Below are 24382 nucleotides of genomic sequence, written 5' to 3'. Positions count from 1 at the left end.
TAGGCCTCAAAACGCTCCAAATATCCTCTTGCAGATTCTACAAAAAGAGTGTTTCAAAACTGTTCTATCAAAAGGAAGGTTCAACTCTGTGAGTTGAATGAATGCATCGTGAAGAACTTTCTGAGAATGCTTCTCTGTAGTTTTTAGGTGAAGATATTCCATATCCCAGCACAGGCCTCGAAGTGCTCCAAATAACCACTTGCAGATTTTACCAAAAGTGTGTTTCAAAACTGCTCTTTCTACAACTAAGTTCAAGTCTGTGAGTTGAATGCACTCAACACAAAGAAGTTTCTGAGAATGCTTCTGTTCAGTTTTTATGTGAAGATATTTCCTTTTCCAGCATAGGCCTCAAACGGCTCCAAATATCCACTTGCAGATTCTACAAAAAGAGTGTTTCCAAACTTCTCTATCAATTGGTAGGTTCCACTCTGTGAGTTGAATGAACTCATCACAAAGAAGTTTCTGAGAATCCTTCTCTCTAGTTTTTATGTGAAGATATTTCCTTTTCCAACATAGGCCTCAAGGTGCTCCGAATAAACACTTGCAGATTCTACAAACGTAATGTTTCCAAACTGTTCTATCAAAAGAAACGTTCAAGTCTGTGAGATGAATGCACTCATCACACAGAAGTTTCTGAGGATGCTTCTGTCTAGTTTTTAGGTGAAGATATTTCCTTTTCCAGCATAGGCCTCAAAACGCTCCAAATACCCTCTTGCAGATTCTACAAAAAGAGTGTTTCAAAACTGTTCTATCAAAAGGAAGGTTCAACTCTGTGAGTTGAATGAATGCATCGTGAAGAACTTTCTGAGAAAGCTTCTCTGTAGTTTTTAGGTGAAGATATTCCATATCCCAGCACAGGCCTCGAAGTGCTCCAAATAACCACTTGCAGATTTTACCAAAACAGTGTTTCAAAACTGCTCTTTCTACAGGTAAGTTCAAGTCTGTGAGTTGAATGCACTCAACACAAAGAAGTTTCTGAGAATGCTTCTGTTCAGTTTTTATGTGAAGATATTTCCTTTTCCAGCATAGGCCTCAAACGGCTCCAAATATCCACTTGCAGATTCTACAAAAAGAGTGTTTCCAAACTTCTCTATCAATTGGTAGGTTCAACTCTGTGAGTTGAATGAACTCATCACAAAGAAGTTTCTGAGAATCCTTCTCTCTAGTTTTTATGTGAAGTTATTTCCTTTTCCAACATAGGCCTCAAGGTGCTCCGAATAAACACTTGCAGATTCTACAAACGTAATGTTTCCAAACTGTTCTATCAAAAGAAACGTTCAAGTCTGTGAGTTGAATGCACTCATCACACAGAAGTTTCTGAGAATGCTTCTGTCTAGTTTTTAGGTGAAGATATTTCCTTTTCCAGCATAGGCCTCAAAACGCTCCAAATATCCTCTTGCAGATTCTACAAAAAGAGTGTTTCAAAACTGTTCTATCAAAAGGAAGGTTCAACTCTGTGAGTTGAATGAATGCATCGTGAAGAACTTTCTGAGAATGCTTCTCTGTAGTTTTTAGGTGAAGATATTCCATATCCCAGCACAGGCCTCGAAGTGCTCCAAATAACCACTTGCAGATTTTACCAAAAGAGTGTTTCAAAACTGCTCTTTCTACAGGTAAGTTCAAGTCTGTGAGTTGAATGCACTCAACACAAAGAAGTTTCTGAGAATGCTTCTGTTCAGTTTTTATGTGAAGATATTTCCTTTTCCAGCATAGGCCTCAAACGGCTCCAAATATCCACTTGCAGATTCTACAAAAAGAGTGTTTCCAAACTTCTCTATCATCAATTGGTAGGTTCAACTCTGTGAGTTGAATGAACTCATCACAAAGAAGTTTCTGAGAATCCTTCTCTCTAGTTTTTATGTGAAGATATTTCCTTTTCCAACATAGGCCTCAAGGTGCTCCGAATAAACACTTGCAGATTCTACAAACGTAATGTTTCCAAACTGTTCTATCAAAAGAAACGTTCAAGTCTGTGAGTTGAATGCACTCATCACACAGAAGTTTCTGAGGATGCTTCTGTCTAGTTTTTAGGTGAAGATATTTCCTTTTCCAGCATAGGCCTCAAAACGCTCCAAATATCCTCTTGCAGATTCTACAAAAAGAGTGTTTCAAAACTGTTCTATCAAAAGGAAGGTTCAACTCTGTGAGTTGAATGAATGCATCGTGAAGAACTTTCTGAGAATGCTTCTCTGTAGTTTTTAGGTGAAGATATTCCATATCCCAGCACAGGCCTCGAAGTGCTCCAAATAACCACTTGCAGATTTTACCAAAAGTGTGTTTCAAAACTGCTCTTTCTACAACTAAGTTCAAGTCTGTGAGTTGAATGCACTCAACACAAAGAAGTTTCTGAGAATGCTTCTGTTCAGTTTTTATGTGAAGATATTTCCTTTTCCAGCATAGGCCTCAAACGGCTCCAAATATCCACTTGCAGATTCTACAAAAAGAGTGTTTCCAAACTTCTCTATCAATTGGTAGGTTCCACTCTGTGAGTTGAATGAACTCATCACAAAGAAGTTTCTGAGAATCCTTCTCTCTAGTTTTTATGTGAAGATATTTCCTTTTCCAACATAGGCCTCAAGGTGCTCCGAATAAACACTTGCAGATTCTACAAACGTAATGTTTCCAAACTGTTCTATCAAAAGAAACGTTCAAGTCTGTGAGATGAATGCACTCATCACACAGAAGTTTCTGAGGATGCTTCTGTCTAGTTTTTAGGTGAAGATATTTCCTTTTCCAGCATAGGCCTCAAAACGCTCCAAATATCCTCTTGCAGATTCTACAAAAAGTGTGTTTCAAAACTGTTCTATCAAAAGGAAGGTTCAACTCTGTGAGTTGAATGAATGCATCGTGAAGAACTTTCTGAGAATGCTTCTCTGTAGTTTTTAGGTGAAGATATTCCATATCCCAGCACAGGCCTCGAAGTGCTCCAAATAACCACTTGCAGATTTTACCAAAAGAGTGTTTCAAAACTGCTCTTTCTACAGGTAAGTTCAAGTCTGTGAGTTGAATGCACTCAACAAGAAGAAGTTTCTGAGAATGCTTCTGTTCAGTTTTTATGTGAAGATATTTCCTTTTCCAGCATAGGCCTCAAACGGCTCCAAATATCCACTTGCAGATTCTACAAAAAGAGTGTTTCCAAACTTCTCTATCAATTGGTAGGTTCAACTCTGTGAGTTGAATGAACTCATCACAAAGAAGTTTCTGAGAATCCTTCTCTCTAGTTTTTATGTGAAGATATTTCCTTTTCCAACATAGGCCTCAAGGTGCTCCGAATAAACACTTGCAGATTCTACAAACGTAATGTTTCCAAACTGTTCTATCAAAAGAAACGTTCAAGTCTGTGAGTTGAATGCACTCATCACACAGAAGTTTCTGAGAATGCTTCTGTCTAGTTTTTAGGTGAAGATATTTCCTTTTCCAGCATAGGCCTCAAAACGCTCCAAATATCCTCTTGCAGATTCTACAAAAAGAGTGTTTCAAAACTGTTCTATCAAAAGGAAGGTTCAACTCTGTGAGTTGAATAAATGCATCGTGAAGAACTTTCTGAGAATGCTTCTCTGTAGTTTTTAGGTGAAGATATTCCATATCCCAGCACAGGCCTCGAAGTGCTTCAAATAACCACTTGCAGATTTTACCAAAAGAGTGTTTCAAAACTGCTCTTTCTACAGGTAAGTTCAAGTCTGTGAGTTGAATGCACTCAACACAAAGAAGTTTCTGAGAATGCTTCTGTTCAGTTTTTATGTGAAGATATTTCCTTTTCCAGCATAGGCCTCAAACGGCTCCAAATATCCACTTGCAGATTCTACAAAAAGAGTGTTTCCAAACTTCTCTATCATCAATTGGTAGGTTCAACTCTGTGAGTTGAATGAACTCATCACAAAGAAGTTTCTGAGAATCCTTCTCTCTAGTTTTTATGTGAAGATATTTCCTTTTCCAACATAGGCCTCAAGGTGCTCCGAATAAACACTTGCAGATTCTACAAACGTAATGTTTCCAAACTGTTCTATCAAAAGAAACGTTCAAGTCTGTGAGATGAATGCACTCATCACACAGAAGTTTCTGAGGATGCTTCTGTCTAGTTTTTAGGTGAAGATATTTCCTTTTCCAGCATAGGCCTCAAAACGCTCCAAATATCCTCTTGCAGATTCTACAAAAAGTGTGTTTCAAAACTGTTCTATCAAAAGGAAGGTTCAACTCTGTGAGTTGAATGAATGCATCGTGAAGAACTTTCTGAGAATGCTTCTCTGTAGTTTTTAGGTGAAGATATTCCATATCCCAGCACAGGCCTCGAAGTGCTCCAAATAACCACTTGCAGATTTTACCAAAAGAGTGTTTCAAAACTGCTCTTTCTACAGGTAAGTTCAAGTCTGTGAGTTGAATGCACTCAACAAGAAGAAGTTTCTGAGAATGCTTCTGTTCAGTTTTTATGTGAAGATATTTCCTTTTCCAGCATAGGCCTCAAACGGCTCCAAATATCCACTTGCAGATTCTACAAAAAGAGTGTTTCCAAACTTCTCTATCAATTGGTAGGTTCAACTCTGTGAGTTGAATGAACTCATCACAAAGAAGTTTCTGAGAATCCTTCTCTCTAGTTTTTATGTGAAGATATTTCCTTTTCCAACATAGGCCTCAAGGTGCTCCGAATAAACACTTGCAGATTCTACAAACGTAATGTTTCCAAACTGTTCTATCAAAAGAAACGTTCAAGTCTGTGAGTTGAATGCACTCATCACACAGAAGTTTCTGAGAATGCTTCTGTCTAGTTTTTAGGTGAAGATATTTCCTTTTCCAGCATAGGCCTCAAAACGCTCCAAATATCCTCTTGCAGATTCTACAAAAAGAGTGTTTCAAAACTGTTCTATCAAAAGGAAGGTTCAACTCTGTGAGTTGAATAAATGCATCGTGAAGAACTTTCTGAGAATGCTTCTCTGTAGTTTTTAGGTGAAGATATTCCATATCCCAGCACAGGCCTCGAAGTGCTTCAAATAACCACTTGCAGATTTTACCAAAAGAGTGTTTCAAAACTGCTCTTTCTACAGGTAAGTTCAAGTCTGTGAGTTGAATGCACTCAACACAAAGAAGTTTCTGAGAATGCTTCTGTTCAGTTTTTATGTGAAGATATTTCCTTTTCCAGCATAGGCCTCAAACGGCTCCAAATATCCACTTGCAGATTCTACAAAAAGAGTGTTTCCAAACTTCTCTATCATCAATTGGTAGGTTCAACTCTGTGAGTTGAATGAACTCATCACAAAGAAGTTTCTGAGAATCCTTCTCTCTAGTTTTTATGTGAAGATATTTCCTTTTCCAACATAGGCCTCAAGGTGCTCCGAATAAACACTTGCAGATTCTACAAACGTAATGTTTCCAAACTGTTCTATCAAAAGAAACGTTCAAGTCTGTGAGTTGAATGCACTCATCACACAGAAGTTTCTGAGGATGCTTCTGTCTAGTTTTAAGGTGAAGATATTTCCTTTTCCAGCATAGGCCTCAAAACGCTCCAAATATCCTCTTGCAGATTCTACAAAAAGAGTGTTTCAAAACTGTTCTATCAAAAGGAAGGTTCAACTCTGTGAGTTGAATGAATGCATAGTAAAGAACTTTCTGAGAAAGCTTCTCTGTAGTTTTTAGGTGAAGATATTCCATATCCCAGCACAGGCCTCGAAGTGCTCCAAATAACCACTTGCAGATTTTACCAAAAGAGTGTTTCAAAACTGCTCTTTCTACAGGTAAGTTCAAGTCTGTGAGTTGAATGCACTCAACACAAAGAAGTTTCTGAGAATGCTTCTGTTCAGTTTTTATGTGAAGATATTTCCTTTTCCAGCATAGGCCTCAAACGGCTCCAAATATCCACTTGCAGATTCTACAAAAAGAGTGTTTCCAAACTTCTCTATCAATTGGTAGGTTCCACTCTGTGAGTTGAATGAACTCATCACAAAGAAGTTTCTGAGAATCCTTCTCTCTAGTTTTTATGTGGAGATATTTCCTTTTCCAACATAGGCCTCAAGGTGCTCCGAATAAACACTTGCAGATTCTACAAACGAAATGTTACCAAACTGTTCTATCAAAAGAAACGTTCAAGTCTGTGAGTTGAATGCACTCATCACACAGAAGTTTCTGAAGATGCTTCTGTCTAGTTTTTAGGTGAAGATATTTCCTTTTCCAGCATAGGCCTCAAAACGCTCCAAATATCCTCTTGCAGATTCTACAAAAAGAGTGTTTCAAAACTGTTCTATCAAAAGGAAGGTTCAACTCTGTGAGTTGAATGAATGCATCGTGAAGAACTTTCTGAGAATGCTTCTCTGTAGTTTTTAGGTGAAGATATTCCATATCCCAGCACAGGCCTCGAAGTGCTCCAAATAACCACTTGCAGATTTTACCAAAAGAGTGTTTCAAAACTGCTGTTTCTACAGGTAAGTTCAAATCTGTGAGTTGAATGCACTCAACACAAAGAAGTTTCTGAGAATGCTTCTGTTCAGTTTTTATGTGAAGATATTTCCTTTTCCAGCATAGGCCTCAAACGGCTCCAAATATCCACTTGCAGATTCTACAAAAAGAGTGTTTCCAAACTTCTCTATCATCAATTGGTAGGTTCAACTCTGTGAGTTGAATGAACTCATCACAAAGAAGTTTCTGAGAATCCTTCTCTCTAGTTTTTATGTGAAGATATTTCCTTTTCCAACATAGGCCTCAAGGTGCTCCGAATAAACACTTGCAGATTCTACAAACGTAATGTTTCCAAACTGTTCTATCAAAAGAAACGTTCAAGTCTGTGAGTTGAATGCACTCATCACACAGAAGTTTCTGAGGATGCTTCTGTCTAGTTTTTAGGTGAAGATATTTCCTTTTCCAGCATAGGCCTCAAAACGCTCCAAATATCCTCTTGCAGATTCTACAAAAAGAGTGTTTCAAAACTGTTCTATCAAAAGGAAGGTTCAACTCTGTGAGTTGAATGAATGCATCGTGAAGAACTTTCTGAGAATGCTTCTCTGTAGTTTTTAGGTGAAGATATTCCATATCCCAGCACAGGCCTCGAAGTGCTCCAAATAACCACTTGCAGATTTTACCAAAAGAGTGTTTCAAAACTGCTCTTTCTACAGGTAAGTTCAAGTCTGTGAGTTGAATGCACTCAACACAAAGAAGTTTCTGAGAATGCTTCTGTTCAGTTTTTATGTGAAGATATTTCCTTTTCCAGCATAGGCCTCAAACGGCTCCAAATATCCACTTGCAGATTCTACAAAAAGAGTGTTTCCAAACTTCTCTATCAATTGGTAGGTTCCACTCTGTGAGTTGAATGAACTCATCACAAAGAAGTTTCTGAGAATCCTTCTCTCTAGTTTTTATGTGAAGATATTTCCTTTTCCAACATAGGCCTCAAGGTGCTCCGAATAAACACTTGCCGATTCTACAAACGTAATGTTTCCAAACTGTTCTATCAAAAGAAATGTTCAAGTCTGTGAGTTGAATGCACTCATCACGCAGAAGTTTCTGAGAATGCTTCTGTCTAGTTTTTAGGTGAAGATATTTCCTTTTCCAGCATAGGCCTCAAAACGCTCCAAATATCCTCTTGCAGATTCTACAAAAAGAGTGTTTCAAAACTGTTCTATCAAAAGGAAGGTTCAACTCTGTGAGTTGAACGAATGCATCATGAAGTACTTTCTGAGAATGCTTCTCTGTAGTTTTTACGTGAAGATATTCCATATCAAAGCACAGGCCTCGAAGTGCTCCAAATAACCACTTGCAGATTTTACCAAAAGTGTGTTTCAAAACTGCTCTTTCTACAACTAAGTTCAAGTCTGTGAGTTGAATGCACTCAACACAAAGAAGTTTCTGAGAATGCTTCTGTTCAGTTTTTATGTGAAGATATTTCCTTTTCCAGCATAGGCCTCAAACGGCTCCAAATATCCACTTGCAGATTCTACAAAAAGAGTGTTTCCAAACTTCTCTATCAATTGGTAGGTTCCACTCTGTGAGTTGAATGAACTCATCACAAAGAAGTTTCTGAGAATCCTTCTCTCTAGTTTTTATGTGAAGATATTTTCTTTTCCAACATAGGCCTCAAGGTGCTCCGAATAAACACTTGCAGATTCTACAAACGTAATGTTTCCAAACTGTTCTATCAAAAGAAACGTTCAAGTCTGTGAGATGAATGCACTCATCACACAGAAGTTTCTGAGGATGCTTCTGTCTAGTTTTAAGGTGAAGATATTTCCTTTTCCAGCATAGGCCTCAAAACGCTCCAAATATCCTCTTGCAGATTCTACAAAAAGAGTGTTTCAAAACTGTTCTATCAAAAGGAAGGTTCAACTCTGTGAGTTGAATGAATGCATCGTGAAGAACTTTCTGAGAATGCTTCTCTGTAGTTTTTAGGTGAAGATATTCCATATCCCAGCACAGGCCTCGAAGTGCTCCAAATAACCACTTGCAGATTTTACCAAAAGAGTGTTTCAAAACTGCTCTTTCTACAGGTAAGTTCAAGTCTGTGAGTTGAATGCACTCAACACAAAGAAGTTTCTGAGAATGCTTCTGTTCAGTTTTTATGTGAAGATATTTCCTTTTCCAGCATAGGCCTCAAACGGCTCCAAATATCCACTTGCAGATTCTACAAAAAGAGTGTTTCCAAACTTCTCTATCAATTGGTAGGTTCCACTCTGTGAGTTGAATGAACTCATCACAAAGAAGTTTCTGAGAATCCTTCTCTCTAGTTTTTATGTGAAGATATTTCCTTTTCCAACATAGGCCTCAAGGTGCTCCGAATAAACACTTGCAGATTCTACAAACGTAATGTTTCCAAACTGTTCTATCAAAAGAAACGTTCAAGTCTGTGAGTTGAATGCACTCATCACACAGAAGTTTCTGAGAATGCTTCTGTCTAGTTTTTAGGTGATGATATTTCCTTTTCCAGCATAGGCCTCAAAACGCTCCAAATATCCTCTTGCAGATTCTACAAAAAGAGTGTTTCAAAACTGTTCTATCAAAAGGAAGGTTCAACTCTGTGAGTTGAATGAATGCATCGTGAAGAACTTTCTGAGAATGCTTCTCTGTAGTTTTTAGGTGAAGATATTCCATATCCCAGCACAGGCCTCGAAGTGCTCCAAATAACCACTTGCAGATTTTACCAAAAGAGTGTTTCAAAACTGCTCTTTCTACAGGTAAGTTCAAGTCTGTGAGTTGAATGCACTCAACACAAAGAAGTTTCTGAGAATGCTTCTGTTCAGTTTTTATGTGAAGATATTTCCTTTTCCAGCATAGGCCTCAAACGGCTCCAAATATCCACTTGCAGATTCTACAAAAAGAGTGTTTCCAAACTTCTCTATCAATTGGTAGGTTCAACTCTGTGAGTTGAATGAACTCATCACAAAGAAGTTTCTGAGAATCCTTCTCTCTAGTTTTTATGTGAAGATATTTCCTTTTCCAACATAGGCCTCAAGGTGCTCCGAATAAACACTTGCAGATTCTACAAACGTAATGTTTCCAAACTGTTCTATCAAAAGAAACGTTCAAGTCTGTGAGTTGAATGCACTCATCACACAGAAGTTTCTGAGAATGCTTCTGTCTAGTTTTTAGGTGAAGATATTTCCTTTTCCAGCATAGGCCTCAAAACGCTCCAAATATCCTCTTGCAGATTCTACAAAAAGAGTGTTTCCAAACTTCTCTATCAATTGGTAGGTTCCACTCTGTGAGTTGAATGAACTCATCAGAAAGAAGTTTCTGAGAATCCTTCTCTCTAGTTTTTATGTGATGATATTTCCTTTTCCAACATAGGCCTCAAGGTGCTCCGAATAAACACTTGCAGATTCTACAAACGTAATGTTACCAAACTGTTCTATCAAAAGAAACGTTCAAGTCTGTGAGTTGAATGCACTCATCACACAGAAGTTTCTGAGGATGCTTCTGTCTAGTTTTTAGGTGAAGATATTTCCTTTTCCAGCATAGGCCTCAAAACGCTCCAAATATCCTCTTGCAGATTCTACAAAAAGAGTGTTTCAAAACTGTTCTATCAAAAGGAAGGTTCAACTCTGTGAGTTGAATGAATGCATCGTGAAGAACTTTCTGAGAATGCTTCTCTGTAGTTTTTAGGTGAAGATATTCCATATCCCAGCACAGGCCTCGAAGTGCTCCAAATAACCACTTGCAGATTTTACCAAAAGAGTGTTTCAAAACTGCTCTTTCTACAGGTAAGTTCAAATCTGTGAGTTGAATGCACTCAACAAGAAGAAGTTTCTGAGAATGCTTCTGTTCAGTTTTTATGTGAAGATATTTCCTTTTCCAGCATAGGCCTCAAACGGCTCCAAATATCCACTTGCAGATTCTACAAAAAGAGTGTTTCCAAACTTCTCTATCATCAATTGGTAGGTTCAACTCTGTGAGTTGAATGAACTCATCACAAAGAAGTTTTTGAGAATCCTTCTCTCTAGTTTTTATGGGAAGATATTTCCTTTTCCAACATAGGCCTCAAGGTGCTCCGAATAAACACTTGCAGATTCTACAAACGTAATGTTTCCAAACTGTTCTATCAAAAGAAACGTTCAAGTCTGTGAGTTGAATGCACTCATCACACAGAAGTTTCTGAGGATGCTTCTGTCTAGTTTTTAGGTGAAGATATTTCCTTTTCCAGCATAGGCCTCAAAACGCTCCAAATATCCTCTTGCAGATTCTACAAAAAGAGTGTTTCAAAACTGTTCTATCAAAAGGAAGGTTCAACTCTGTGAGTTGAATGAATGCATCGTGAAGAACTTTCTGAGAATGCTTCTCTGTAGTTTTTAGGTGAAGATATTCCATATCCCAGCACAGGCCTCGAAGTGCTCCAAATAACCACTTGCAGATTTTACCAAAAGAGTGTTTCAAAACTGCTCTTTCTACAGGTAAGTTCAAGTCTGTGAGTTGAATGCACTCAACACAAAGAAGTTTCTGAGAATGCTTCTGTTCAGTTTTTATGTGAAGATATTTCCTTTTCCAGCATAGGCCTCAAACGGCTCCAAATATCCACTTGCAGATTCTACAAAAAGAGTGTTTCCAAACTTCTCTATCAATTGGTAGGTTCCACTCTGTGAGTTGAATGAACTCATCACAAAGAAGTTTCTGAGAATCCTTCTCTCTAGTTTTTATGTGAAGATATTTCCTTTTCCAACATAGGCCTCAAGGTGCTCCGAATAAACACTTGCCGATTCTACAAACGTAATGTTTCCAAACTGTTCTATCAAAAGAAATGTTCAAGTCTGTGAGTTGAATGCACTCATCACGCAGAAGTTTCTGAGAATGCTTCTGTCTAGTTTTTAGGTGAAGATATTTCCTTTTCCAGCATAGGCCTCAAAACGCTCCAAATATCCTCTTGCAGATTCTACAAAAAGAGTGTTTCAAAACTGTTCTATCAAAAGGAAGGTTCAACTCTGTGAGTTGAACGAATGCATCATGAAGTACTTTCTGAGAATGCTTCTCTGTAGTTTTTAGGTGAAGATATTCCATATCAAAGCACAGGCCTCGAAGTGCTCCAAATAACCACTTGCAGATTTTACCAAAAGTGTGTTTCAAAACTGCTCTTTCTACAACTAAGTTCAAGTCTGTGAGTTGAATGAACTCAACACAAAGAAGTTTCTGAGAATGCTTCTGTTCAGTTTTTATGTGAAGATATTTCCTTTTCCAGCATAGGCCTCAAACGGCTCCAAATATCCACTTGCAGATTCTACAAAAAGAGTGTTTCCAAACTTCTCTATCAATTGGTAGGTTCCACTCTGTGAGTTGAATGAACTCATCACAAAGAAGTTTCTGAGAATCCTTCTCTCTAGTTTTTATGTGAAGATATTTTCTTTTCCAACATAGGCCTCAAGGTGCTCCGAATAAACACTTGCAGATTCTACAAACGTAATGTTTCCAAACTGTTCTATCAAAAGAAACGTTCAAGTCTGTGAGATGAATGCACTCATCACACAGAAGTTTCTGAGGATGCTTCTGTCTAGTTTTAAGGTGAAGATATTTCCTTTTCCAGCATAGGCCTCAAAACGCTCCAAATATCCTCTTGCAGATTCTACAAAAAGAGTGTTTCAAAACTGTTCTATCAAAAGGAAGGTTCAACTCTGTGAGTTGAATGAATGCATCGTGAAGAACTTTCTGAGAATGCTTCTCTGTAGTTTTTAGGTGAAGATATTCCATATCCCAGCACAGGCCTCGAAGTGCTCCAAATAACCACTTGCAGATTTTACCAAAAGAGTGTTTCAAAACTGCTCTTTCTACAGGTAAGTTCAAGTCTGTGAGTTGAATGCACTCAACACAAAGAAGTTTCTGAGAATGCTTCTGTTCAGTTTTTATGTGAAGATATTTCCTTTTCCAGCATAGGCCTCAAACGGCTCCAAATATCCACTTGCAGATTCTACAAAAAGAGTGTTTCCAAACTTCTCTATCAACTGGTAGGTTCAACTCTGTGAGTTGAATGAACTCATCACAAAGAAGTTTCTGAGAATCCTTCTCTCTAGTTTTTATGTGAAGATATTTCCTTTTCCAACATAGGCCTCAAGGTGCTCCGAATAAACACTTGCAGATTCTACAAACGTAATGTTTCCAAACTGTTCTATCAAAAGAAACGTTCAAGTCTGTGAGTTGAATGCACTCATCACACAGAAGTTTCTGAGAATGCTTCTGTCTAGTTTTTAGGTGAAGATATTTCCTTTTCCAGCATAGGCCTCAAAACGCTCCAAATATCCTCTTGCAGATTCTACAAAAAGAGTGTTTCAAAACTGTTCTATCAAAAGGAAGGTTCAACTCTGTGAGTTGAATGAATGCATCGTGAAGAACTTTCTGAGAATGCTTCTCTGTAGTTTTTAGGTGAAGATATTCCATATCCCAGCACAGGCCTCGAAGTGCTCCAAATAACCACTTGCAGATTTTACCAAAAGAGTGTTTCAAAACTGCTCTTTCTACAGGTAAGTTCAAGTCTGTGAGTTGAATGCACTCAACACAAAGAAGTTTCTGAGAATGCTTCTGTTCAGTTTTTATGTGAAGATATTTCCTTTTCCAGCATAGGCCTCAAACGGCTCCAAATATCCACTTGCAGATTCTACAAAAAGAGTGTTTCCAAACTTCTCTATCAACTGGTAGGTTCAACTCTGTGAGTTGAATGAACTCATCACAAAGAAGTTTCTGAGAATCCTTCTCTCTAGTTTTTATGTGAAGATATTTCCTTTTCCAACATAGGCCTCAAGGTGCTCCGAATAAACACTTGCAGATTCTACAAACGTAATGTTTCCAAACTGTTCTATCAAAAGAAACGTTCAAGTCTGTGAGTTGAATGCACTCATCACACAGAAGTTTCTGAGAATGCTTCTGTCTAGTTTTTAGGTGAAGATATTTCCTTTTCCAGCATAGGCCTCAAAACGCTCCAAATATCCTCTTGCAGATTCTACAAAAAGAGTGTTTCAAAACTGTTCTATCAAAAGGAAGGTTCAACTCTGTGAGTTGAATGAATGCATCGTGAAGAACTTTCTGAGAATGCTTCTCTGTAGTTTTTAGGTGAAGATATTCCATATCCCAGCACAGGCCTCGAAGTGCTCCAAATAACCACTTGCAGATTTTACCAAAAGAGTGTTTCAAAACTGCTCTTTCTACAGGTAAGTTCAAGTCTGTGAGTTGAATGCACTCAACAAGAAGAAGTTTCTGAGAATGCTTCTGTTCAGTTTTTATGTGAAGATATTTCCTTTTCCAGCATAGGCCTCAAACGGCTCCAAATATCCACTTGCAGATTCTACAAAAAGAGGGTTTCCAAACTTCTCTATCATCAATTGGTAGGTTCAACTCTGTGAGTTGAATGAACTCATCACAAAGAAGTTTTTGAGAATCCTTCTCTCTAGTTTTTATGTGAAGATATTTCCTTTTCCAACATAGGCCTCAAGGTGCTCCGAATAAACACTTGCAGATTCTACAAACGTAATGTTTCCAAACTGTTCTATCAAAAGAAACGTTCAAGTCTGTGAGTTGAATGCACTCATCACACAGAAGTTTCTGAGGATGCTTCTGTCTAGTTTTTAGGTGAAGATATTTCCTTTTCCAGCATAGGCCTCAAAACGCTCCAAATATCCTCTTGCAGATTCTACAAAAAGAGTGTTTCAAAACTGTTCTATCAAAAGGAAGGTTCAACTCTGTGAGTTGAATGAATGCATCGTGAAGAACTTTCTGAGAAAGCTTCTCTGTAGTTTTTAGGTGAAGATATTCCATATCCCAGCACAGGCCTCGAAGTGCTCCAAATAACCACTTGCAGATTTTACCAAAAGAGTGTTTCAAAACTGCTCTTTCTACAGGTAAGTTCAAGTCTGTGAGTTGAATGCACTCAACACAAAGAAGTTTCTGAGAATGCTTCTGTTCAGTTTTTATGTGAAGATATTTCCTTTTCCAGCATAGGCCTCAAACGGCTCCAAATATCCACTTGCAGATTCTACAAAAAGAGTGTTTCCAAACTTCTCTATCAATTGGTAGGTTCCACTCTGTGAGTTGAGTGAACTCATCACAAAGAAGTTTCTGAGAATCCTTCTCTCTAGTTTTTATGTGAAGATATTTCCTTTTCCAACATAGGCCTCAAGGTGCTCCGAATAAACACTTGCCGATTCTACAAACGTAATGTTTCCAAACTGTTCTATCAAAAGAAATGTTCAAGTCTGTGAGTTGAATGCACTCATCACGCAGAAGTTTCTGAGAATGCTTCTGTCTAGTTTTTAGGTGAAGATATTTCCTTTTCCAGCATAGGCCTCAAAACGCTCCAAATATCCTCTTGCAGATTCTACAAAAAGAGTGTTTCAAAACTGTTCTATCAAAAGGAAGGTTCAACTCTGTGAGTTGAACGAATGCATCATGAAGTACTTTCTGAGAATGCTTCTCTGTAGTTTTTAGGTGAAGATATTCCATATCAAAGCACAGGCCTCGAAGTGCTCCAAATAACCACTTGCAGATTTTACCAAAAGTGTGTTTCAAAACTGCTCTTTCTACAACTAAGTTCAAGTCTGTGAGTTGAATGCACTCAACACAAAGAAGTTTCTGAGAATGCTTCTGTTCAGTTTTTATGTGAAGATATTTCCTTTTCCAGCATAGGCCTCAAACGGCTCCAAATATCCACTTGCAGATTCTACAAAAAGAGTGTTTCCAAACTTCTATATCAATTGGTAGGTTCCACTCTGTGAGTTGAATGAACTCATCACAAAGAAGTTTCTGAGAATCCTTCTCTCTAGTTTTTATGTGAAGATATTTTCTTTTCCAACATAGGCCTCAAGGTGCTCCGAATAAACACTTGCAGATTCTACAAACGTAATGTTTCCAAACTGTTCTATCAAAAGAAACGTTCAAGTCTGTGAGATGAATGCACTCATCACACAGAAGTTTCTGAGGATGCTTCTGTCTAGTTTTAAGGTGAAGATATTTCCTTTTCCAGCATAGGCCTCAAAACGCTCCAAATATCCTCTTGCAGATTCTACAAAAAGAGTGTTTCAAAACTGTTCTATCAAAAGGAAGGTTCAACTCTGTGAGTTGAATGAATGCATCGTGAAGAACTTTCTGAGAATGCTTCTCTGTAGTTTTTAGGTGAAGATATTCCATATCCCAGCACAGGCCTCGAAGTGCTCCAAATAACCACTTGCAGATTTTACCAAAAGAGTGTTTCAAAACTGCTCTTTCTACAGGTAAGTTCAAGTCTGTGAGTTGAATGCACTCAACACAAAGAAGTTTCTGAGAATGCTTCTGTTCAGTTTTTATGTGAAGATATTTCCTTTTCCAGCATAGGCCTCAAACGGCTCCAAATATCCACTTGCAGATTCTACAAAAAGAGTGTTTCCAAACTTCTCTATCAATTGGTAGGTTCAACTCTGTGAGTTGAATGAACTCATCACAAAGAAGTTTCTGAGAATCCTTCTCTCTAGTTTTTATGTGAAGATATTTCCTTTTCCAACATAGGCCTCAAGGTGCTCCGAATAAACACTTGCAGATTCTACAAACGTAATGTTTCCAAACTGTTCTATCAAAAGAAACGTTCAAGTCTGTGAGTTGAATGCACTCATCACACAGAAGTTTCTGAGAATGCTTCTGTCTAGTTTTTAGGTGAAGATATTTCCTTTTCCAGCATAGGCCTCAAAACGCTCCAAATATCCTCTTGCAGATTCTACAAAAAGAGTGTTTCAAAACTGTTCTATCAAAAGGAAGGTTCAACTCTGTGAGTTGAATGAATGCATCGTGAAGAACTTTCTGAGAATGCTTCTCTGTAGTTTTTAGGTGAAGATATTCCATATCCCAGCACAGGCCTCGAAGTGCTCCAAATAACCACTTGCAGATTTTACCAAAAGAGTGTTTCAAAACTGCTCTTTCTACAGGTAAGTTCAAGTCTGTGAGTTGAATGCACTCAACACAAAGAAGTTTCTGAGAATGCTTCTGTTCAGTTTTTATGTGAAGATATTTCCTTTTCCAGCATAGGCCTCAAACGGCTCCAAATATCCACTTGCAGATTCTACAAAAAGAGTGTTTCCAAACTTCTCTATCATCAATTGGTAGGTTCCACTCTGTGAGTTGAATGAACTCATCACAAAGAAGTTTCTGAGAATCCTTCTCTCTAGTTTTTATGTGAAGATATTTCCTTTTCCAACATAGGCCTCAAGGTGCTCCGAATAAACACTTGCAGATTCTACAAACGTAATGTTTCCAAACTGTTCTATCAAAAGAAACGTTCAAGTCTGTGAGTTGAATGCACTCATCACACAGAAGTTTCTGAGGATGCTTCTGTCTAGTTTTAAGGTGAAGATATTTCCTTTTCCAGCATAGGCCTCAAAACGCTCCAAATATCCTCTTGCAGATTCTACAAAAAGAGTGTTTCAAAACTGTTCTATCAAAAGGAAGGTTCAACTCTGTGAGTTGAATGAATGCATAGTGAAGAACTTTCTGAGAAAGCTTCTCTGTAGTTTTTAGGTGAAGATATTCCATATCCCAGCACAGGCCTCGAAGTGCTCCAAATAACCACTTGCAGATTTTACCAAAAGAGTGTTTCAAAACTGCTCTTTCTACAGGTAAGTTCAAGTCTGTGAGTTGAATGCACTCAACACAAAGAAGTTTCTGAGAATGCTTCTGTTCAGTTTTTATGTGAAGATATTTCCTTTTCCAGCATAGGCCTCAAACGGCTCCAAATATCCACTTGCAGATTCTACAAAAAGAGTGTTTCCAAACTTCTCTATCAATTGGTAGGTTCCACTCTGTGAGTTGAATGAACTCATCACAAAGAAGTTTCTGAGAATCCTTCTCTCTAGTTTTTATGTGGAGATATTTCCTTTTCCAACATAGGCCTCAAGGTGCTCCGAATAAACACTTGCAGATTCTACAAACGAAATGTTACCAAACTGTTCTATCAAAAGAAACGTTCAAGTCTGTGAGTTGAATGCACTCATCACACAGAAGTTTCTGAGGATGCTTCTGTCTAGTTTTTAGGTGAAGATATTTCCTTTTCCAGCATAGGCCTCAAAACGCTCCAAATATCCTCTTGCAGATTCTACAAAAAGAGTGTTTCAAAACTGTTCTATCAAAAGGAAGGTTCAACTCTGTGAGTTGAATGAATGCATCATGAAGAACTTTCTGAGAATGCTTCTCTGTAGTTTTTAGGTGAAGATATTCCATATCCCAGCACAGGCCTCGAAGTGCTCCAAATAACCACTTGCAGATTTTACCAAAAGAGTGTTTCAAAACTGCTCTTTCTACAGGTAAGTTCAAATCTGTGAGTTGAATGCACTCAACACAAAGAAGTTTCTGAGAATGCTTCTGTTCAGTTTTTATGTGAAGATATTTCCTTTTCCAGCATAGGCCTCAAACGGCTCCAAATATCCACTTGCAGATTCTACAAAAAGAGTGTTTCCAAACTTCTCTATCAATTGGTAGGTTCCACTCTGTGAGTTGAATGAACTCATCACAAAGAAGTTTCTGAGAATCCTTCTCTCTAGTTTTTATGTGAAGATATTTCCTTTTCCAACATAGGCCTCAAGGTGCTCCGAATAAACACTTGCAGATTCTACAAACGTAATGTTTCCAAACTGTTCTATCAAAAGAAACGTTCAAGTCTGTGAGATGAATGCACTCATCACACAGAAGTTTCTGAGGATGCTTCTGTCTAGTTTTTAGGTGAAGATATTTCCTTTTCCAGCATAGGCCTCAAAACGCTCCAAATATCCTCTTGCAGATTCTACAAAAAGAGTGTTTCAAAACTGTTCTATCAAAAGGAAGGTTCAACTCTGTGAGTTGAATGAATGCATCGTGAAGAACTTTCTGAGAAAGCTTCTCTGTAGTTTTTAGGTGAAGATATTCCATATCCCAGCACAGGCCTCGAAGTGCTCCAAATAACCACTTGCAGATTTTACCAAAACAGTGTTTCAAAACTGCTCTTTCTACAGGTAAGTTCAAGTCTGTGAGTTGAATGCACTCAACACAAAGAAGTTTCTGAGAATGCTTCTGTTCAGTTTTTATGTGAAGATATTTCCTTTTCCAGCATAGGCCTCAAACGGCTCCAAATATCCACTTGCAGATTCTACAAAAAGAGTGTTTCCAAACTTCTCTATCAATTGGTAGGTTCAACTCTGTGAGTTGAATGAACTCATCACAAAGAAGTTTCTGAGAATCCTTCTCTCTAGTTTTTATGTGAAGTTATTTCCTTTTCCAACATAGGCCTCAAGGTGCTCCGAATAAACACTTGCAGATTCTACAAACGTAATGTTTCCAAACTGTTCTATCAAAAGAAACGTTCAAGTCTGTGAGTTGAATGCACTCATCACACAGAAGTTTCTGAGAATGCTTCTGTCTAGTTTTTAGGTGAAGATATTTCCTTTTCCAGCATAGGCCTCAAAACGCTCCAAATATCCTCTTGCAGATTCTACAAAAAGAGTGTTTCAAAACTGTTCTATCAAAAGGAAGGTTCAACTCTGTGAGTTGAATGAGTGCATCGTGAAGAACTTTCTGAGAATGCTTCTCTGTAGTTTTTAGGTGAAGATATTCCATATCCCAGCACAGGCCTCGAAGTGCTCCAAATAACCACTTGCAGATTTTACCAAAAGAGTGTTTCAAAACTGCTCTTTCTACAGGTAAGTTCAAGTCTGTGAGTTGAATGCACTCAACACAAAGAAGTTTCTGAGAATGCTTCTGTTCAGTTTTTATGTGAAGATATTTCCTTTTCCAGCATAGGCCTCAAACGGCTCCAAATATCCACTTGCAGATTCTACAAAAAGAGTGTTTCCAAACTTCTCTATCAATTGGTAGGTTCAACTCTGTGAGTTGAATGAACTCATCACAAAGAAGTTTCTGAGAATCCTTCTCTCTAGTTTTTATGTGAAGATATTTCCTTTTCCAACATAGGCCTCAAGGTGCTCCGAATAAACACTTGCAGATTCTACAAACGTAATGTTTCCAAACTGTTCTATCAAAAGAAACGTTCAAGTCTGTGAGTTGAATGCACTCATCACACAGAAGTTTCTGAGAATGCTTCTGTCTAGTTTTTAGGTGAAGATATTTCCTTTTCCAGCATAGGCCTCAAAACGCTCCAAATATCCTCTTGCAGATTCTACAAAAAGAGTGTTTCCAAACTTCTCTATCAATTGGTAGGTTCCACTCTGTGAGTTGAATGAACTCATCAGAAAGAAGTTTCTGAGAATCCTTCTCTCTAGTTTTTATGTGATGATATTTCCTTTTCCAACATAGGCCTCAAGGTGCTCCGAATAAACACTTGCAGATTCTACAAACGTAATGTTACCAAACTGTTCTATCAAAAGAAACGTTCAAGTCTGTGAGTTGAATGCACTCATCACACAGAAGTTTCTGAGGATGCTTCTGTCTAGTTTTTAGGTGAAGATATTTCCTTTTCCAGCATAGGCCTCAAAACGCTCCAAATATCCTCTTGCAGATTCTACAAAAAGAGTGTTTCAAAACTGTTCTATCAAAAGGAAGGTTCAACTCTGTGAGTTGAATGAATGCATCGTGAAGAACTTTCTGAGAATGCTTCTCTGTAGTTTTTAGGTGAAGATATTCCATATCCCAGCACAGGCCTCGAAGTGCTCCAAATAACCACTTGCAGATTTTACCAAAAGAGTGTTTCAAAACTGCTCTTTCTACAGGTAAGTTCAAATCTGTGAGTTGAATGCACTCAACAAGAAGAAGTTTCTGAGAATGCTTCTGTTCAGTTTTTATGTGAAGATATTTCCTTTTCCAGCATAGGCCTCAAACGGCTCCAAATATCCACTTGCAGATTCTACAAAAAGAGTGTTTCCAAACTTCTCTATCATCAATTGGTAGGTTCAACTCTGTGAGTTGAATGAACTCATCACAAAGAAGTTTTTGAGAATCCTTCTCTCTAGTTTTTATGGGAAGATATTTCCTTTTCCAACATAGGCCTCAAGGTGCTCCGAATAAACACTTGCAGATTCTACAAACGTAATGTTTCCAAACTGTTCTATCAAAAGAAACGTTCAAGTCTGTGAGTTGAATGCACTCATCACACAGAAGTTTCTGAGGATGCTTCTGTCTAGTTTTTAGGTGAAGATATTTCCTTTTCCAGCATAGGCCTCAAAACGCTCCAAATATCCTCTTGCAGATTCTACAAAAAGAGTGTTTCAAAACTGTTCTATCAAAAGGAAGGTTCAACTCTGTGAGTTGAATGAATGCATCGTGAAGAACTTTCTGAGAATGCTTCTCTGTAGTTTTTAGGTGAAGATATTCCATATCCCAGCACAGGCCTCGAAGTGCTCCAAATAACCACTTGCAGATTTTACCAAAAGAGTGTTTCAAAACTGCTCTTTCTACAGGTAAGTTCAAGTCTGTGAGTTGAATGCACTCAACACAAAGAAGTTTCTGAGAATGCTTCTGTTCAGTTTTTATGTGAAGATATTTCCTTTTCCAGCATAGGCCTCAAACGGCTCCAAATATCCACTTGCAGATTCTACAAAAAGAGTGTTTCCAAACTTCTCTATCAATTGGTAGGTTCCACTCTGTGAGTTGAATGAACTCATCACAAAGAAGTTTCTGAGAATCCTTCTCTCTAGTTTTTATGTGAAGATATTTCCTTTTCCAACATAGGCCTCAAGGTGCTCCGAATAAACACTTGCCGATTCTACAAACGTAATGTTTCCAAACTGTTCTATCAAAAGAAATGTTCAAGTCTGTGAGTTGAATGCACTCATCACGCAGAAGTTTCTGAGAATGCTTCTGTCTAGTTTTTAGGTGAAGATATTTCCTTTTCCAGCATAGGCCTCAAAACGCTCCAAATATCCTCTTGCAGATTCTACAAAAAGAGTGTTTCAAAACTGTTCTATCAAAAGGAAGGTTCAACTCTGTGAGTTGAACGAATGCATCATGAAGTACTTTCTGAGAATGCTTCTCTGTAGTTTTTAGGTGAAGATATTCCATATCAAAGCACAGGCCTCGAAGTGCTCCAAATAACCACTTGCAGATTTTACCAAAAGTGTGTTTCAAAACTGCTCTTTCTACAACTAAGTTCAAGTCTGTGAGTTGAATGCACTCAACACAAAGAAGTTTCTGAGAATGCTTCTGTTCAGTTTTTATGTGAAGATATTTCCTTTTCCAGCATAGGCCTCAAACGGCTCCAAATATCCACTTGCAGATTCTACAAAAAGAGTGTTTCCAAACTTCTCTATCAATTGGTAGGTTCCACTCTGTGAGTTGAATGAACTCATCACAAAGAAGTTTCTGAGAATCCTTCTCTCTAGTTTTTATGTGAAGATATTTTCTTTTCCAACATAGGCCTCAAGGTGCTCCGAATAAACACTTGCAGATTCTACAAACGTAATGTTTCCAAACTGTTCTATCAAAAGAAACGTTCAAGTCTGTGAGATGAATGCACTCATCACACAGAAGTTTCTGAGGATGCTTCTGTCTAGTTTTAAGGTGAAGATATTTCCTTTTCCAGCATAGGCCTCAAAACGCTCCAAATATCCTCTTGCAGATTCTACAAAAAGAGTGTTTCAAAACTGTTCTATCAAAAGGAAGGTTCAACTCTGTGAGTTGAATGAATGCATCGTGAAGAACTTTCTGAGAATGCTTCTCTGTAGTTTTTAGGTGAAGATATTCCATATCCCAGCACAGGCCTCGAAGTGCTCCAAATAACCACTTGCAGATTTTACCAAAAGAGTGTTTCAAAACTGCTCTTTCTACAGGTAAGTTCAAGTCTGTGAGTTGAATGCACTCAACACAAAGAAGTTTCTGAGAATGCTTCTGTTCAGTTTTTATGTGAAGATATTTCCTTTTCCAGCATAGGCCTCAAACGGCTCCAAATATCCACTTGCAGATTCTACAAAAAGAGTGTTTCCAAACTTCTCTATCAACTGGTAGGTTCAACTCTGTGAGTTGAATGAACTCATCACAAAGAAGTTTCTGAGAATCCTTCTCTCTAGTTTTTATGTGAAGATATTTCCTTTTCCAACATAGGCCTCAAGGTGCTCCGAATAAACACTTGCAGATTCTACAAACGTAATGTTTCCAAACTGTTCTATCAAAAGAAACGTTCAAGTCTGTGAGTTGAATGCACTCATCACACAGAAGTTTCTGAGAATGCTTCTGTCTAGTTTTTAGGTGAAGATATTTCCTTTTCCAGCATAGGCCTCAAAACGCTCCAAATATCCTCTTGCAGATTCTACAAAAAGAGTGTTTCAAAACTGTTCTATCAAAAGGAAGGTTCAACTCTGTGAGTTGAATGAATGCATCGTGAAGAACTTTCTGAGAATGCTTCTCTGTAGTTTTTAGGTGAAGATATTCCATATCCCAGCACAGGCCTCGAAGTGCTCCAAATAACCACTTGCAGATTTTACCAAAAGAGTGTTTCAAAACTGCTCTTTCTACAGGTAAGTTCAAGTCTGTGAGTTGAATGCACTCAACACAAAGAAGTTTCTGAGAATGCTTCTGTTCAGTTTTTATGTGAAGATATTTCCTTTTCCAGCATAGGCCTCAAACGGCTCCAAATATCCACTTGCAGATTCTACAAAAAGAGTGTTTCCAAACTTCTCTATCAACTGGTAGGTTCAACTCTGTGAGTTGAATGAACTCATCACAAAGAAGTTTCTGAGAATCCTTCTCTCTAGTTTTTATGTGAAGATATTTCCTTTTCCAACATAGGCCTCAAGGTGCTCCGAATAAACACTTGCAGATTCTACAAACGTAATGTTTCCAAACTGTTCTATCAAAAGAAACGTTCAAGTCTGTGAGTTGAATGCACTCATCACACAGAAGTTTCTGAGAATGCTTCTGTCTAGTTTTTAGGTGAAGATATTTCCTTTTCCAGCATAGGCCTCAAAACGCTCCAAATATCCTCTTGCAGATTCTACAAAAAGAGTGTTTCAAAACTGTTCTATCAAAAGGAAGGTTCAACTCTGTGAGTTGAATGAATGCATCGTGAAGAACTTTCTGAGAATGCTTCTCTGTAGTTTTTAGGTGAAGATATTCCATATCCCAGCACAGGCCTCGAAGTGCTCCAAATAACCACTTGCAGATTTTACCAAAAGAGTGTTTCAAAACTGCTCTTTCTACAGGTAAGTTCAAGTCTGTGAGTTGAATGCACTCAACAAGAAGAAGTTTCTGAGAATGCTTCTGTTCAGTTTTTATGTGAAGATATTTCCTTTTCCAGCATAGGCCTCAAACGGCTCCAAATATCCACTTGCAGATTCTACAAAAAGAGGGTTTCCAAACTTCTCTATCATCAATTGGTAGGTTCAACTCTGTGAGTTGAATGAACTCATCACAAAGAAGTTTTTGAGAATCCTTCTCTCTAGTTTTTATGTGAAGATATTTCCTTTTCCAACATAGGCCTCAAGGTGCTCCGAATAAACACTTGCAGATTCTACAAACGTAATGTTTCCAAACTGTTCTATCAAAAGAAACGTTCAAGTCTGTGAGTTGAATGCACTCATCACACAGAAGTTTCTGAGGATGCTTCTGTCTAGTTTTTAGGTGAAGATATTTCCTTTTCCAGCATAGGCCTCAAAACGCTCCAAATATCCTCTTGCAGATTCTACAAAAAGAGTGTTTCAAAACTGTTCTATCAAAAGGAAGGTTCAACTCTGTGAGTTGAATGAATGCATCGTGAAGAACTTTCTGAGAATGCTTCTCTGTAGTTTTTAGGTGAAGATATTCCATATCCCAGCACAGGCCTCGAAGTGCTCCAAATAACCACTTGCAGATTTTACCAAAAGAGTGTTTCAAAACTGCTCTTTCTACAGGTAAGTTCAAGTCTGTGAGTTGAATGCACTCAACACAAAGAAGTTTCTGAGAATGCTTCTGTTCAGTTTTTATGTGAAGATATTTCCTTTTCCAGCATAGGCCTCAAACGGCTCCAAATATCCACTTGCAGATTCTACAAAAAGAGTGTTTCCAAACTTCTCTATCAATT

The sequence above is a fragment of the Pongo abelii genome, chromosome 14 (genome assembly GCF_028885655.2).
Source record: "Pongo abelii isolate AG06213 chromosome 14, NHGRI_mPonAbe1-v2.0_pri, whole genome shotgun sequence".
NCBI classification, from domain to species: domain Eukaryota; kingdom Metazoa; phylum Chordata; class Mammalia; order Primates; family Hominidae; genus Pongo; species Pongo abelii.
The sequence above is the reverse complement of the archived record's forward strand: the minus strand, read 5'-3'. Positions refer to the sequence as shown.